The following is a 17443-nucleotide window of genomic DNA, read 5'->3' on the forward strand; positions in this document are numbered from 1 at the left end:
TGTCTTTTCCTTCCCTTCCCATCTTTCCCTACCGCTTTCACCTCTTCTTTCCCTACTCTCTTTTCCTCTTCATATTATGGTGTTACCGGTACCCTGAGCTACTCCTCCCTTCCTGTCCCCCAGCACCCACTCCTTCTCCATAGATACTACACATCACCCCTTCATCCTTATATCCACAGCCTCCTATCCAACTAAACGCCTAAAATGTTCCGCTCCAACAACGGATGATTCTTCCCACGGCAAGTCCTTCAACTTTCACTGATAGTGTTGTGCTTCATTTTTAAGATCACAGTGTTGTGTTTTAAATGTGTTTTTATTGTTTGCATTTCACGTTCTTCTTTAATGCAGAGAAAATCAAATCTCTTCTGTATAAAACCTTCTATAAATTCATCTTCACAAATTTTAAAAACGCATATAAATATCTGGCCTTTTAATTTATTGTTCTTGGTCTTTGTATCTGCCAGCCCAATGCCCGCCTACGTGGGTCGATTGGGATGAAATAACAAAAAATAAAAATAAAATGCCGGAGGAACACAAATGCCAGAGGGTTCCTTGTACTTCGCCTTACATCACGTCAAGAAGAGGATTACAAAACATTGTACCCTTCAGTTAGTAAGATCAGACCGCCAATGAAATGCCTTGTAAAACAGGGAAGAGACAATCGAAAAAGGACGGAGACACAAATAGCATAACAGGGTCTAGCGTTACGTAATGCGCACTACTTGAGTAAACGGCCAAGGACGGAATAAAGACGTGTTAAGTAACAACAATCAAAATTAAGCTTTGGCTGCAAAATCGCAATTTTCATTGCGCACTTTTTCCAGGATCTTGCTTTTCATTTCTAGCTTTTTGTTCTTGTAAATTTGTAGCTCCTCCAACTAATTGAGAGTATGACTCTTGGGTACTGTGTGGGGTACACACATACTGTTCTTCATGCTCCCTGTAGTATGGTCCGTCTCAGCTAAAAGCAGTGCCAAGGCAGTCTTGTGAAGTGGTTGCAAACGCTCCATAAACCTCACGTCAGAAGATTTTTTAGAATGAGGTCATATAACTGAGAAGAACCTGAAGATGGCGAAAACTAAGATATAGAAACCTGGTTTGTATTATGATGAAGGAGACGCATGAAGTTCAATACTTTCACTGGACAGTAACAATGGAAATAACAACAATGTTTCTCAGAAGGACTACTTTCTTACTTACAAAGACGATCTGAGTGGCAGCTCTTACAATCGCTCTGGGCATGAGAAACGGAAGAATGAAAGTCAATACGCTTACGAACTAACTCTGCGTTATACAAGCAGAAAGTCTAGAAACATTTAACAAGTCACTGGTTGTCGTGTGAAGAAATAACATATACAACAAACCGATGGTTAAGGATGTAGCCAAAGGAAATAAAGTTACACATGTATTAGTTGCTGTGCAGCGAAACTCGAAGAATCTCAAATTTTCAATCATACGACGAAAAAGGGATACGCAACATCGATAGTCAGCAAGGCCAACGATAGATTTAAACTCTCTATAAATCCATAGTACTATCGACTATTGCCCATCCTTATTTTAGTCAAGTCAGTTGTTGGCCTTGCTTGAGTTCAGTTATTATTTTTCTGCCCCCGGTAGCTGAGAGGTCAGCGCGACAGAATGTCAATCCTAAGGGCCTGGGTTCGATTCCCGGCTTGGTCGGAGATTTTCTCCGCTCAGGGTCTGGGTGTTGTGTTGTCCTAATCATCATCATTTCATCCCCATCGACGCGCAAGTCGCCGAAGTGGTGTCAAATCGAAAGACTTGCACCCGGCGAACGGTCTACCCGACGGGAGGCCCTAGTCACGCGACATTCATTCATTCAGTTAGTATTTTGTTTATCAGTTCAGTTCTTACATGCAGTCAAATTTATTGTGTTATTGTTTATTGTTTTTGTGTTGTGTGCTATTTTGATAGATCTTAATAATGAATAGGTTTGTAACAACAAAGGAGAGGAAAACCGATTTCGATTCGACCGCTAGCGCTATACTCAGTTAAATTTTAGGACCTTAATTAACTTTCTATCTACCTATCTATTGATGTGTCCGTGTATCTATAGCACTGGAGTCGTTATTTGGAGGCTGGCACATCTCTAGGGTTGCAATGGTCCAAATGACTCTGAGCACTATGGGACTTAACATCTGAGGTCATCAGTCCCCTAGAACTTAGAACTACTTAAACCTAACTAACCTAAGGACATCACACACATCCATGCCCGAGGCAGGATTCGAACCTGCGACCGTAGCGGTCGCGCGGTTCCAGACTGAAGCGCCTAGAACCGCTCGGCCATTTCGTCCGGCGGGGTTGCAATACTTCAATATTTCACTAGGCAGTGGAGCGGGAAATACCACTGCAAATAACATGAAATTGAAAGTATACGTGGATATACTGTGTCTGTGTCACCCAAAAATCACGTTGTTCAACAAAAATATCGTCCAAATGGCGATGGTTGCGTTGCTTTAAAATGTTTGGTCAATACTTGATCATTAGTAAAAATGGCTCTGAGCACTATGGGACTTAACATCTGTGGTCATCAGTCCCCTAGAACTTAGAACTACTTAAACCTAACTAACCTAAGGACATCACACACATCCATGCCCGAGGCAGGATTCGAACTTGCGACCGTGGCGGTCGCGCGGTTCCAGACTGTAGCGCCTAGAACCGCTCGGCCACTCCGGCCGGTTGACAGGTTTCAGTCAGTAATGACCATCCTCAGATCTTTGCTACACCATGTCCTAAAGTGATAAGGTCTAAATGGCATCGTCAAAACATATAAATGTACTCAGCACAGCATCATCACATAGATCTAAAATAAGGTGTAGAATAAGCCACATCGTCCAGACAGTCATTTTTGCAACTATGTCGCAGCTGGCGAAAGGTCAGTCTTTTGTTGTGGTGCATTTTATTTTATTTTAAAACAATGCTTAACAGCCAGTTTTTTCCACTGACAAGGGGCAGCTCTGCGTGTTGAGCCGCTGAGCTAGCAATGCTTGGATTCGGGAGGCGAAGTGGTTTGTAAATGGTCATCTGTGGTTTCTTTGTTTCAGTTTAGACAAATTCCGGAGTTGGTCCCTTACTATAGTCCACAACCAGTTCCTTCCGAATGCCTTTCTTTTCAGACAGATTCCAAATTCTCTTAAAGATGCAATCCTTTGGTTAAAAGAAAAGAGCTGAATCTTAAGTCGAGCCGAGAATATATCTTCGGAGACGCCCTGCTCTAAAATCCATATGTTAAATAAACACTAATCCAAATTCTCCTCTTTTAATCTCTCCCAGTTGACTGTCGGGACATTCTTTATTGCAGAAAATGATCTTTCTTACATTGTAAGAAACGGCATATTCATACTTAAATGACGATATTTGCGAAAGTGTAATTTTGAATTTGCATTTTCGCCACAAACAATTGTTCTAGCTTCACTGCCGCACAGAGATGCCTTTATTCCAGAAGCGCTGTCGGTAACAATCACCAAGACGCAAAAAATTTGCCCACTAACATTGCTGATCACTTCCGCAGCTGAAGCCCAGAGTGAAAGAAGACGTGTGTAAAATGACCAGGGACGGTGAAGAGAGACTGGAGCATGAATGTTTCTAAGTGATTTACCAAAATACAGCGCTCCTAAGTAGCGAGATCGTATCTCCGCTACGTAAAAACTCCGATATCATTTACGTTAAATAAACAATAATCCAAATTCTCCTCGTTTAATCTCTCCCATTTGTCGGTCGGGACATTCTTTATTTCAGAAACTGATCTTTCTTACATTTCTTTATGGAAATTTTCAGAATAAGTGAAAAATATGAGTTTTGTTAAGGTCCTCTTTCACTACTCGGATCCACCCCATTTTTGACAAAATAGTAGCTATGTCCTTGTAATTGTACAATGTGTTTGCGAAGAGTGAACCCCCATTTGACAAAATCGTTGCGAAGAGTCACTCTAGCAAGCTGTACTCTAGATACAAACTGTTCGCTTTTTCCCTTCGGTTTCATTTCCCGTACGAAAGACGCTACTGAGAGCAAGGAATATGAACTTGCTTACAAGAAGAGATTACGTGATAGATACAGTACATATTTTTGAGCGCGGCAGCAGCTTAATAACTGCCAGTAGCTGTATGTAGTGAGCCACTTCCGCGGAATGGCCGTTGCTGGTGATGAACTGCGCGCAGATTCTGGGCGCCTCGTTCTCGGCGCGATAGCGACAGGATCCATACCGCGGCCGGCGCACGAACTCGCAATCGCCAGGAATCAGCGCACGCGAAACAGCAATCTCGCACCCGTAAAATGGCTGCTTACAAGGTCTCAGCTCAGCTATGATTCTGCGCCGCCATCCTTGCGATCCGAATTCAACATGTCCGAACAGCAACAAATGACCTCCTTCACACGGCACGCAACAATTATGACAGAGAAATGACAAGACTTTACAGGAAATTGTCATTTTAATTACTTTTAGACGAGCTGAATCCCCGGAGCTGATTGTAAATGAATGTACTCGAATAGTGATGGGAGTTATTCATAGAATACCGGTTCTTATAGAGATAGTCGGACAAAATATAGCCGCGTGGAGTGGCCGCGTGGTTAGAGGCGCCATGTCACGGATTGCGCGGCCCACCCACCGGAGGTTCAAGTCCTCCCTCTGGCATGGGGGTGTCTATTGTTCTTAGCACAAGTTAGTTTAAGTACTCTGTAATTCTAGGCACAGATGACCTCAGCAGTTTGGTCCCTTAGGAATTCGCACACATTTGAACATTTTTGAACAAAATGTAGGATGATCCAGCTAAGCTATTTTTGTTTTTTTGTTGTTGTGATCCTCAGTCCGAGGACTGGTTTGATGCAGCTCTCCATGCTGCTCTATCCTGTGCGAGCCTCCTCATCTCCGAATAAATACTGCAACTTATATTACATCCTTCTGAATATTCTTACTGTATTCTGCTCTTTGTCTCCCTCTACTGTTTTTACCACTTACACTTCTTTCCAGTACTAAACTGGTGATTCCTTGACGTTTCAGAATGTGTCCTATCAACTAGTCCCTTCTTCAAGTCAGATTGCGCAACAAATTTCTTTTCTCCCCAATTCTATTCAGTACTTCCTCATTAGTTACGTGATATACCTACCTAATCTTTAGCATTCTTCTGTAGGATCACATTTCAAAGCTTCTATTCTCCTCTTCGCTATACTTTTTATCGGCCATGTTTTACTTCTATGCATGGCTACACTCCAACAAGTCCTTTAAGAAAAGACTTTCTAACACTTAAATATGTATTCGTTGATAACAAACTTCTCTTCTTCAGAAAGGCTTTCCTTGCCATTGTCAGTCTACAATATATATTCACTCTATTTCTGTCATCGTCAGTTATTTTGTTGCCAAATCAGCAACACTCGTTTACTGTTTTAAGTGTCTCGTTTCCTAATCTAATTCCCGCACTATCTCCTCATTTAATTCGACTACATTCCATTATCTTTGTTTTGCTTTTATTGATGTTCATTTTATATTTTCCTTTCAAGAACAACGTCCAATCCGTTTAGCTGCTCTTCCAAGCCCTTTGCTGTGCCTGATACAATTACAATGTCATCATCAAAGCTCAAAGTGTTTATTCCTTCTCCCTCAACTTTAATTCCATCTTCAAATTTTTCTTTGGCTTTCTTCACTGCTTGTTCACTGTACAGATTGAACAACATCGGGGACAGACTAACTTCCATTTTCATACCACTCGACTCTTATAACTGTCATCTGGTTTCTGTACAAGCTATAAATAGCCTCTGGCCTCAGTATTTTACTTATACTCCTTCAGAATTACAAAGGGAGTATTCCAGTCGGTATTCTTTCTCTAAGTCTACAAAGGCTACAAACGTAGGCTTTTCCTTTCCTTAACCTATCTTCTAAGATAAGTCGTAGGGCCAGTATGGCCTCTGCGTGTTTCTACGTTTCTCCCGAATCCAAACGGATCTTCCTCGCCATCCATTTCTACCAGTTTTCCCATTCTTCTGTAAGGAACGCGTGTCAGTAATTTTCATCCACGACTTATTATAGTGATAGTTCGGTAATATCCACACCTGTCAGCACCTGCTTACTTTGGAATTGAAATTATGGCATTATTCTTGAAGTCTGAGAGTATTTCGCCTGTCTCACACACCATGCACACCAGCTGGAAGAGACTTGTCGTGGCTGGCTCTCCCCACTTCCGAAAGGGTTTAGAATGATTATCGTGATTCTGTTTTGACTCTACTATAAGAAACTTCTCACTAAATGACGTACAGTTCCTTTTCATAACTATATTAATTACATAGGTTTCGGTACCAACTAAGCTTTTTCAAATGGAGGTATAGCAATTTTTGCAGCTAGTGCAGTAATTTTGAAAGAGGCGATTGCAACGACGATTCACTCATTAAAATACGATTACTAGCTTCGTAGTAATTACAATATTTAGAGCTTAGGATTTATTGATTGAACATGAAACCGATTTTTGTCTTGTACGGAAGGTCTTCACTTGATACACACATAATGAAATAAGTCATGTCGGATAAGGGGGGGGAGGGGGGGGGGACCACGTTTCAGCGCCACGATACCGGCGTGAAATAGCACGCAGGAAATGCAGCTCTCATTCTGTCTGTGTCGTTCACGTATGTCGGGTGATGCTTGATTTGAAAAAGGGAATGTCCTTCACAAACCGGGAGAAACTAGATGTGCGCTAGTTCTTTACGAATAAAGCAGAGGCAACTCGAAGGGAATATATGAGTTGTACGCGAAAAGGTACCCCGAATGAGAAGACTGACAATGCAACAAATGTGCAAAAAAATTGTTATTGGAAGGACACGGGAATACTACGCAGAGCGCAGTGAGCAAGCCAAAGGGGCGAACGAAATGGATGTTCTGCCGAACCCACTTATTAGCTTGAAAGACACAGCGAATACCTCTGGAATAAGTCGGCAAAGCGTAATTCACATTTTGCGCGCAAATTCCATCCGTACCACGAGTAACGCATGGAATCTGCCATGCAAGTGCCCCGCATGTAATTGTGTTACTTGCTTCTCATTCGACTTCATGATAATACGCTGACAGAAAAAAAATCACAACACCAAGAAGGAGTTGTGCGACATACACGAAAGTTGGTAAGCGCGTTTCTACATCTGAAAGATGATGTCTATTCAAATTTCGCCCTAGTGGCATAAAAGCGGCGCTAGCAGCATAGATTCAAATGAGGTTTGCTTTAAATACACGCTGTAACGGTCCTGAAGGTTAGTTACCTTTGAGATGGGATGTGGTGAGTTGACGTTAGTCAAGGAAGCCTTTAAGCTTAAGGGGACAAAGGCGCCATTAACAACGCCTCATTGTGTTTGAACGAGATCGTGTAATGAGGACACAAGAAGGTGGATGTTCCTTCTGTGATACTGCACAATAACCTGGCAGGAATGTGTCCTCTGTAAATGATAAATGATTACTGGCAGCGGTGGTCACGGTAATGTACGGTCGTACGAGAATCGGGCTCCAGACGGCCATGTGTCACTAGAAAGAGAGACTGGTGATGATGATATTTGGTTTTTGGGCGCTCAACTGTGCGGTTATCAGCGCCCGTACAAATTGCCAACATTTCCACAGTACAGACACGCCAATTTTCCCAAACGATGAGGACAGCACAAATACCCCCCCCCCCCCCCGGGCGGAGAAAATCTTCGACCCGGCCGGGAATCGAACCCGGGAACCGGTGATCCAGAGGCAGCAACGCTAGTCGCTCGACCACGAGCTGTGGACATCAAGAGCGAATACCATCGTGTTCGACGTATGGCTCTTCTGCATCGTACTGCATTTGCAGTAGCAGTCTGAGCAGCACCTGGCTCCACAGTGAAACAACGGACTGTTAGAAATCGATTACTTCAAGGACAGCTCCGAGCCACAGACGTCCTGTAGCGTACACTCCACTTACCCTAAACCACGGCCATTTGCGACTCCAGTGGTGTCAAGCGAGAGCTCGTTGGAGGACAGAATGGAATTCTGCTCTGTTTTCTGATGACAGCTGACTCCGCCCTGGTGCCAGTAGTAACCGTATGTTGGTTAGAAGAAGGCTAGTTGAGGACCTGCAAGCAACCTGTCTGCGTGCTACACACACTGGACGTAGACCTGGAGTTATGGTCTGGAGTGCGATTTGGTATGGCAGCAGGAGTACTCTCGTGGTTACCCCACGCACCCTGACTGCAAGTCTGTACGTCAGTCTAGTCATTCGTTCTGTTGTGCTGCCATTCCTAAACAGTAATCCAGAGGGTGTTTTCGAACAGGACAACGTCCGCCCACATACCACTGTTGAGCCCAACATGTTCTACAGAGTGTCGTCACGTTTCCTCGACCTGCTCGACCACCAGATCTGTCTCCAACAGAGCACATATGACACATCATCAGACGCTAGCTCCAGGGTCATCCAAAACAGTATTAACCATCCCCGTATCGACCGACCAGGTGCAACAGCCATGGAACTCCGTACCACAACCTGACATCCTGGTACCTCAAAAACACAATGTATGCACATTTGCATGCTTACATTCAATGTTCTGACGGCTACACCGATTATTAATGTACCAGCATTCCACAGTTGCAGTGGCTTACCTCGTGCTTACGTTAACCTGTGATCTTGCAACATCAATCACTTAAATATGTTACCAAGGCAAAAGTATTCCCGAAATTTCATTACTTTGTATTAATTATTTTTTGGTGTTGTGACTTTTTTACGTCAATGTATGTTCCTACTTCGAGGAATTCTTTTCACCGATTACAAATCATGGAAATCCTGGAATACTGAATGTAAGAAACTCGCTGAATTGGACGGCTGGGAATACGCACTAGCTGAGACACGTTCAACATCCTTACTCCACTGAAGAAATCTTAATGGTTAACAGATAAATAAATTGTCTTATCGAAGTTATTCTGGCTCTCCTAGGAGTACACGTGGAAGCCGCAGATGTACTTCGTCCTAGCACGTCAGACGTCCGGTTCACTACTCGTTTATGGCTAGGAAAGCGCTCACCTCCTCTTCCCTGGTCTCTGGATCGGACGTGAAGGTGTTATCAGTTGGCTTACACCATCGTCAGATTCCACGTCAGTGGACTTCTTTCCCTGGCATGAATTAAATATGAAGACTGTGTACAACTTCCTATGATCCAATAAGATTTAAAATATCTCTTTGTTACAACATGAGCAATTATATCGAAGGAATCCCTTTATTCTGTTCAGGAGTCCTGAAAACGTGCATTACAGTAGACGCTGGACGTTTCTAACATTTTATGTAATAATGGAGATTTAAAGAAGTCTTTATGATCATATTACTTCGTGATTTTCTATTGTTGTTGTTGTTTCTGGTTTAATTCTGTAATGTAAGTGTGTATCTTGACAAACGTGATTTCGTGATGGTGTTACAAACTGTCATTGATGATGACGAAGGCTAAATGTATCAATCTGATGTGAGGTACCCAATCCGGAAACGACTGAAAAGTACAAGCGAATTTCCAATCAAGTTTCGCCTTAGCCTCGTGCAGCTCTCAGACAAGGGCCAAACTTTCAAACCCTGATCGTGAAGTACAGAATTCCCGTTGAATACTCCACAATGCCCTCAGATAATCGTAAGCCTGTGGTACAGAAATAATGAATTCCATTTACCTGGACAAATTTCACAAACTGCTTGAAAGGTGTCTGCTGTGTCAGCCACCTTCCCATTTAGGAGGACGACGTCTGATTTTTGGCGTGTGCCAGTAATCCTTGCTTCGTGGTGATTAATATCGATACATCCTCGTTTGTTAGGTCTGTCCTTACGTGGTAGACGATGCTTTTCGATTTTTCCTCCATCCGATCACCGTGGACGAGTTGGGGGATGGGGGCATATCCACGTAGGGGAATAATGTTCCGATCTGCGAGGCAGCTGGTATGTGATTGGTAAGCAGTCCGGGTTTCGTCCCTGAATGAAGTTGTTTGGCAATGCAGCGATGTGACTGGGGCTGTAGTGGTGAATACGACTGAGTGGCCAGTGTACGTTTGCCTAGAGGCACATCAGGTGTATATTGGTGTCAGTTGCTGAGTACTGGGCGTGTTGATGTCGATCTCGAACAAGCACCAATAAGGCTGTTTGCTACCAGAGACGTAATGGCCTCGCAATTATGCTACCACTAAATAAAATAAGGAGTTACTCAATGTTTTTCTGGATCGGATGTTCTAAGTGGCCATTTACGAAACCTCAGAAGCATTTCTGACTTAAGGAATATTTATTCGGGTGGCTTCTTAACTCTCACTGCAGAACGATAGTGTGAGGCAAGCTGACTGCTTCATTCTCATCCCGTGTGTACACATTCCCCTGAAATGTGAAAACCGCTCCAGTGAAAATCGCAGCCAGCCAGCAATTGTGAAATTCGCACCCAGTTTTGGTGGAAGCTACCTGCTCAAGGCAGAGCCCACCTGCGCCCCCGGAGTTGTCATCCACCGGAAACGATCCCTGTGCGGCACGGCCTACTTGCACTCGGGAAGTCCTCGTTCACTCAAGTGACTGACCGCTTGGCTAGTCACTGTCTGTGTGAGTCTAAATTTGGGAGTGTTCAGCTCGTTCGCCTGGTGTCTCTGTGTGCTTATACGTTCGATATGGAACTGTCAACAACCACCCACGGTAAACCATGTACCCACTATGGTGGTTACTCGTACATCGTAAAGGGAACCAAAGCAGATGGGACTGTGATATGGCGTTGTTCAAAACGTAGAACAACATATTGTCGAGGAATGCTTAAGACAAAAGGCTGTATCGTGCTTAGGTCAGACGAGCATGAATGTGGGGCACTGGATGACACTAGCTTAGAAGTAAAAAAGACGTTGTATCAGGTGAAGAAGAGATCACGAGAGGAAGAGCCTTCGATTTCTAAAATATATACCGAAGAGATAGGCGACTTGCAAAATCGAGGGCATGATTTTGCTTCCGAAATAATGACAGAACAGCAAGCAACGAAGAGGACGTTATAAATGCACCGAGCCAAATCACACTACAATCAGAAAGAGCCAGAAACATGACAAGAAGTTGGTCTTCAAGCAAAGTTGCTAACCATGAATGACGGCAGCAGTTTTCTTTTAACCGATGACAGCTTTGGATACAGGAGCATAGATTTTAGCGGAAAAGCGGGAAGAGAGGCTTTAAAGACTAAACAAGACCTTTTTATGGATGGGACCTTCAAATGCTGCAGCAAGCAATTTTCACAAATATATACTATTCATGCAGACTTCGGAAGTTCAAAGTACGGAACAAACATCTATCCAGTGGCTTTTGTATTCTTACCAAAAAAAGAGAAAAGATCAGTTTTTCCGCAATGATGTAGATAATGTACTAGAATGGAAACCTAATAATGTCACCGTTGATTCCTAATCAGCTGCGATTTCTACGCTAAAAGTCGTGATCCCGTCGGTTCAAGTGCATGGCTGCTATTTCCATATGAAGAAATCTCTCTGGAGGAAAATGCAAGGCTTGGGACTTACTTGTGAATACAGAGAAAACGAAGAAGTAAGGCTGCAAATTCGCAAGCCTGCTGCTCTGGCATTCCTTCGACCTGAAGATGTTTGCGATGGGTGGCTCGTGATACATTCACAAGAATCCGATATCGCCAAGCTTTCTCAGTTTTCCGACTGTTTTATGGATAGATGGTTGGAAAATAACGAAAACCTGATCAGTCTTTGGAACTGCTACACACGGCGCCGTCGTACCACCAACAATGTAGAAGGTTGGAACGACAAAATTAATAACTTATCGGAAAACTGAATCCTAAAACTAAAGACGCGATTGAGTCTATGAAGACGAAGCAGAGAACTCGGCATGTGCGTTAGCGAGGTCGGAATTAATTATGGAAGGCAAACGAAAGAAAACAACTTATACGAAACGTGATGAATGGTGACATTAGTGCTTGTTTGAAAGCAATCTCTTACGCCCAAAAATTAGAATTAAGCCAAATGTTAGTGTTGGACGATACACATGAAAAGAATGTACAACGTGTAAATACTCATAGTAACTTAGAAATTTAAGAATTAAGTATATAAAACTTAAAAAATTAAATACAAAAAATAAAGAAATATAAAAAATAAAAAATGATTTTAAACATGCCTAGATGACAGTTTGCTCTTGCCATTTAGCAGTCCAAAGCCTGCATAAAGCGTGATGGGAGTCTGTTTATAACGAAAAACTCATTGACACAACATTATCACTTCCTATAAGAAATGATGTTTCATGTATGGAGTACCACAATTGACTGTTTTATATTTTTTTTATTTTCTCTCTGATGCAATCACAAAATATTCAATATGGCCTGTATCGGCCAACGTCGTCCATGTCCAGAAACAATGTAAAACATATATATATATATATATATATATATATATATATATATAATTACAAACATATAATTTAAAAATCGTATCTCTTCTACTTGTCAAAAGCATACTTTAAAATTAAAATAAAATAAAGTATGTTTCATAACTTTGGATGGCTATATCATGTATATGTAATGTAAACATATAACATACCATAATATGCAAAGATGAAGGCACCCTGTACAAGGGGTGTGGATATGTAGTGCTAGGTATGACTCGAGAATCCGTGTACAACTAATTTCACCTATATTCATGCGTAGCCCTGTACTTTTAGTTAGTATAACAACACAACTTAGATACATTATGTGTATGGAAATGGTAAATGTAGATGGATACAAACTTTCAGCACATGTAAGTAGAGACACTACGGAGAGATGACGAGTTGCCATATACGAGGTGCGACAATAAAGTAATGAGACTGATTTTCTTTGCAAAATGTGGCAACCCTGCAGGCTTGCGTAGGCACAATATCTTTGACCTTGGTCTATAAGCTGCTTGTAGTCCAAGCAGCACATCGATGCAACTGCGCAGTCATGAGTTGTGTGTAATAAGTTAACATGTGTTTGTGTCTCTCGTCACAGAAATGGAACAGCATAATACTGCGCAATGGTATGCTATTTCTTTTTGCGTTAAATTGGGTGAAAATGTGACAACAACTTACGGTAAGCTTCAGAAGGCTTTTAGAGAGGAGGTTATGTCAAGAGCTCAAGTTTATCGTTGGCGTAAAATGTTTAGTGAAGGCAGAACGAATGTTGAAGATCAAGACTGCAGTGGACGATAATCAACCTCACGGATTGGTGTCAACTTGGCCAGGGTGCGTGAACTCGTATGATCTGATCAAAGATTATCCGTGAAAATGATTGCAGAAGAACTGTACATGAATCGAGAAACGGTTCGTCTAATAATTACTGAAGATCTTGGTATGAAAAAGATTTGTGCAAAAATAGTCCCCAAAACTCTCACACCACAACAGCGAGAAACACGGAAAAATGTGGCAGCCGATCTGTTAGAGCAAACGGAAACCAATCCAGAATTGTTGAGCTGTGTTATCATTGGTGATGAAAGTTGGTTTTTTTCAGTACGATCCTGAGACAGAACGCCAGCGTTCGCAATGGTGCTCAAAGGGATCACCCAAACCAAAAAAAGCTCGCATGTCAAAGTCAAAAGTGAAATGCATGCTTGTGTGCTTCATTGATTCCAAAGGAATTGTCCATAAAGAGTGGGTGCCTCCTGGACAAACAGTTAATCAATATTACTACAAAGAAATTGTAGAAAGACTTTGTAAAAGAGTTCTTCATGTCCGTGCCAACATTGCTGATAATTGGATTCTGCATCACGATAATGGGCCATCCCATTCTACTCTCTCAGTACAGCAATTTTTAACCTCAAAACAAATTTCAGTACTACCACAGCTACCTTATTCACCAGACATCGCTCTGTACGACTTTTTTCTATTTTCAAGAGTCAAAATGGCGGTCAAGGGACACCATTTTCAAACAACACAAGATGTCCAGAAATCTGTGACGAGGGTCTTGGAGGATATTACAGATGATGAGTTCCAGAAATGTTACCATCAATGGCAGAAGCGCTGGAAAAATTATGTACAATCAGAAGGGATCTATTTTGAAGGAGGCAACAGCAAACTTGACTAAAACGGTAAGCAACATTTTTTCACATCAGTCTCATTACTTTATTGTCGCACCTGGTTGTTAAAATCAGTCATAGTGTGAAAAATTTGGAAACTAAAAAATTTTGTGTAGTGCAACATATAGAAGCATGTGCATGTGAGCTTAAACTAAATAATGCCACTTTTATAATTGTAGCCATGTATAGGTCTGCATTGGGAAATTTTCAACTATTTTTTTAAACCTTGGATTCTTTGTTGTGCTGCCTGTCAGACAAAGGAAAGCAAATTACTGTTTGTGGGGATTTCAACGTAAATTTTCTGAAAGAGCCCAATAGAAAGCTTCACCTTGCAGTATTACTTGGTTCTTCCAATTTGACATCAGTTATTGAGTTTCCTACTCGAGTGGTACAGGAAAGCAGCACAGTAATAAATAACGTTTTCATAGACCAAGATAAATTTAATCAAATAAAAACTTTTCCTGTTAAGAATGGTCTGTCTGATCATGATGCCCAGCTAGTTGCGTTATATGATATATCTCCATATAGTATTGCAAAACAGCCCTCCAAAATACTGCATTGCATTAACGATTTAACAATTCAAAATTTTAGGGAAAGCTTGCAACAGTTAGACTGGGATGAGGTGTGCAGGAAACATGAAGCTAATTTAAAATTTAACCTATTTCATGATACCTTTGTGAGTATATTTGAAAACAGTTTCCCTAAGAAAACAGTGAAATATAGTTGTAATAAACCATGTAAAAACCCCAGGCTTACTGAAGGAATAAAAATATCTTGTTAACAGAAAAGGGAAATGTATATTATAGCTAGGAGGAGTAATGATCCTGAAAGAGTGAAACATTATAAAAACTACTACACTGTATTAAGAAAAATTAAAAAGTTCAGAAGTATGTGCATTATGTCTGAGATTAGCATATCTGATGATCAAATCAAAACAATTTGGAATATTGTGAAAATGGAAACAGGGCAAATGAGAACATAGGAAGACTGTATTTCTATCGAACACAATGAAAAGTTTATTAACAAGAAGTTAGAATTAGAAAAAAATTTTATAATCATTTTTTAAGTTTTGTAGAGAAAATAGGATCCAACTATTCATTAGAAAATGTAAGACAATATATGGAAGAGGCAGTACCTATGCAATTTCATAAAATTGAAATTCAATCCACCCCTCCTACTGAAATTAGGAAAATAATAAATTTACTCAAAAGTAAAAGCTCACATGGAATTGATGGCATTTCCGACAGAGTGCTAAAAGCTTGTTCCCAACAAATATGTAGGATTCTCAGCCACATTTGTAGTAGCTCATTGAAACAGGGCATTTTTCCAGATAGACTGAAATACGCTATTGTTAAACCATTGTATAAAAAAAGGGATAGATCTGATGGTAACAACTACCGCCCAATCACACTTCTGACAGATTTATCCCAAATCCTTGAAAAAGTAATGTATTCAAGAGTAACATCACATATTTGTAAAAATGAAGTACTAACAAAATGTCAATTTGGTTTTCAGAAAGGCTTTTCAACAGAAAATGCTATACATGCTTTCAATGATCGAATATTAAATGCACTGAATAATCAAACATCACCCATTGGGATATTTTCTGATCTCTCAATGGCTTTTGATTATATGCCTCATGAAATTCTTCTTGATAAGCTTAAGTATTGTGGTATGACTGGGACACTGCACAAATGGTTTAATTCATACTTAGCTGGAAGAATGCAGAGGGTTGAAATTAGCAGTACAGTCTGCAAAAACCAGCAGAGTCCTTTAACTGGGGAGGTATCAAGAATGGTATTCCACAGGGTTCAATCTTGGGTCACTTATTGTTCTTAATATGTATTAACGACTTGCCACTCTATATTCATGAAGATTCAAAGCTAGTCCTTTTTTCTGATGATACAAGTATAGTAATCACACCCAAGAAGCAAGAATCAGCTGAGGAAATTGCAAATACTGTCTTTCATAAAATTATTAAGCGGTTCTCTGCAAATGGACTCTCACTAAATTTTGAGAAAACACAGTTTATACAATTCTGTGCAGTAAATGGCATAAAACCATTGATAAATATAGACCATGAATGGAAGTCTGTTGCTAAGGCAGACTACTCATAATTTCTGGGTGTGTGCATTCATGAGAAATTGAATTGAAAGAAATACATCAATGACTTGCTGAAACGGTTAGGTTCAGCTACTTATGCTATTTGGATGATTGCAAATTTTGATAATAAACATATCACTGAATTAGCCTGCTATGCCTGTTTTCATTCACTGCTTTCCTATTGCATCATATTTTGGTCCAATTCGTCATTATGAGAGAAAGTATTCATTGAACAAAAGCATGTAATAAGAATAGTAGCTGGAGCCCACCCCAGATCACCTTGCAGAAAATTAAGGAACTCGGGATATTCACAGTACTGTCGCAATACATAGAATCACTTATGAAATTTGTAATTAATAACCCATCCCAATTCAAAAATAACAGCGAAGTGCATAGCTACAACAATAGAAGAAAGGATTATATTCACTATTCTGGATTAAACCTCACTTTGTCACAGAAAGGGCTGAATTATGCTGTCACAAAAGTATTTGGTCATTTCCCAAATAGTATTAAAAGTCAAACAGATAGTCAACCAACATGTAAAAGCAAATTAAAAGAATAGCTGAATGATAACTCCTTCTAATCAATAGAGGAATTCTTAGATATGAAGAAGTAACTGTAAAAAGAATAATTAATTAATTATTTTGTGTAAAGAAAACTTATGTTAAAGTGACACATTCCACATCATTACAAAATGTCGTATTCATGGTCTATGGAACAAGGATTAATGTGTTAATGTACGTATTAATGTATGTACCATATGCTCATCCACGGCCATGGACAATATTTTGCTTTATGTTTACTTTAAAGTATGCCTTATGAAGTGGAAGTGGTTACATCTTTAAATTCTGTGTTTATAAATTGGTTTTTCTGTTTTCGATTGTAGTATCGGAAGATATGTGCTAAGTAAAACTTATGTAACAGAAAAAATGATCATCTCATAATTGGTAATGTAGCATTACGAATCTTATTCGATCATCACTAGTCCCCTTCACCTGTACACCACGTAAAAGTAGGTTTACATGGACTATAAAAATTAGCGTTTGCTGACAATATAGGCCAGCAATGTTGTCTGGCAATATCATGGCCACGTGAATTACAGCCAAATGTACGGCAACACTGCTGGCCACTGTTTCCCAGCAATGTTTGCGGCAAAACATTTCCGTACCAAATGTGTTTACATGAGCAACGCTATGGCCTCGTAATGAACAAAAGAATGATAATGGATGTGAGTGGAGCTCTCCTAGATTTGCATTCTACAAGGAAAAAAATTAGCAAGAAAAAAAGAAATAGAGCATCCTGGATGCGTTC

Source organism: Schistocerca serialis, chromosome 1 (genome assembly GCF_023864345.2).
Source record: "Schistocerca serialis cubense isolate TAMUIC-IGC-003099 chromosome 1, iqSchSeri2.2, whole genome shotgun sequence".
In the NCBI taxonomy this organism is placed as follows: Eukaryota; Metazoa; Arthropoda; class Insecta; order Orthoptera; family Acrididae; genus Schistocerca; species Schistocerca serialis.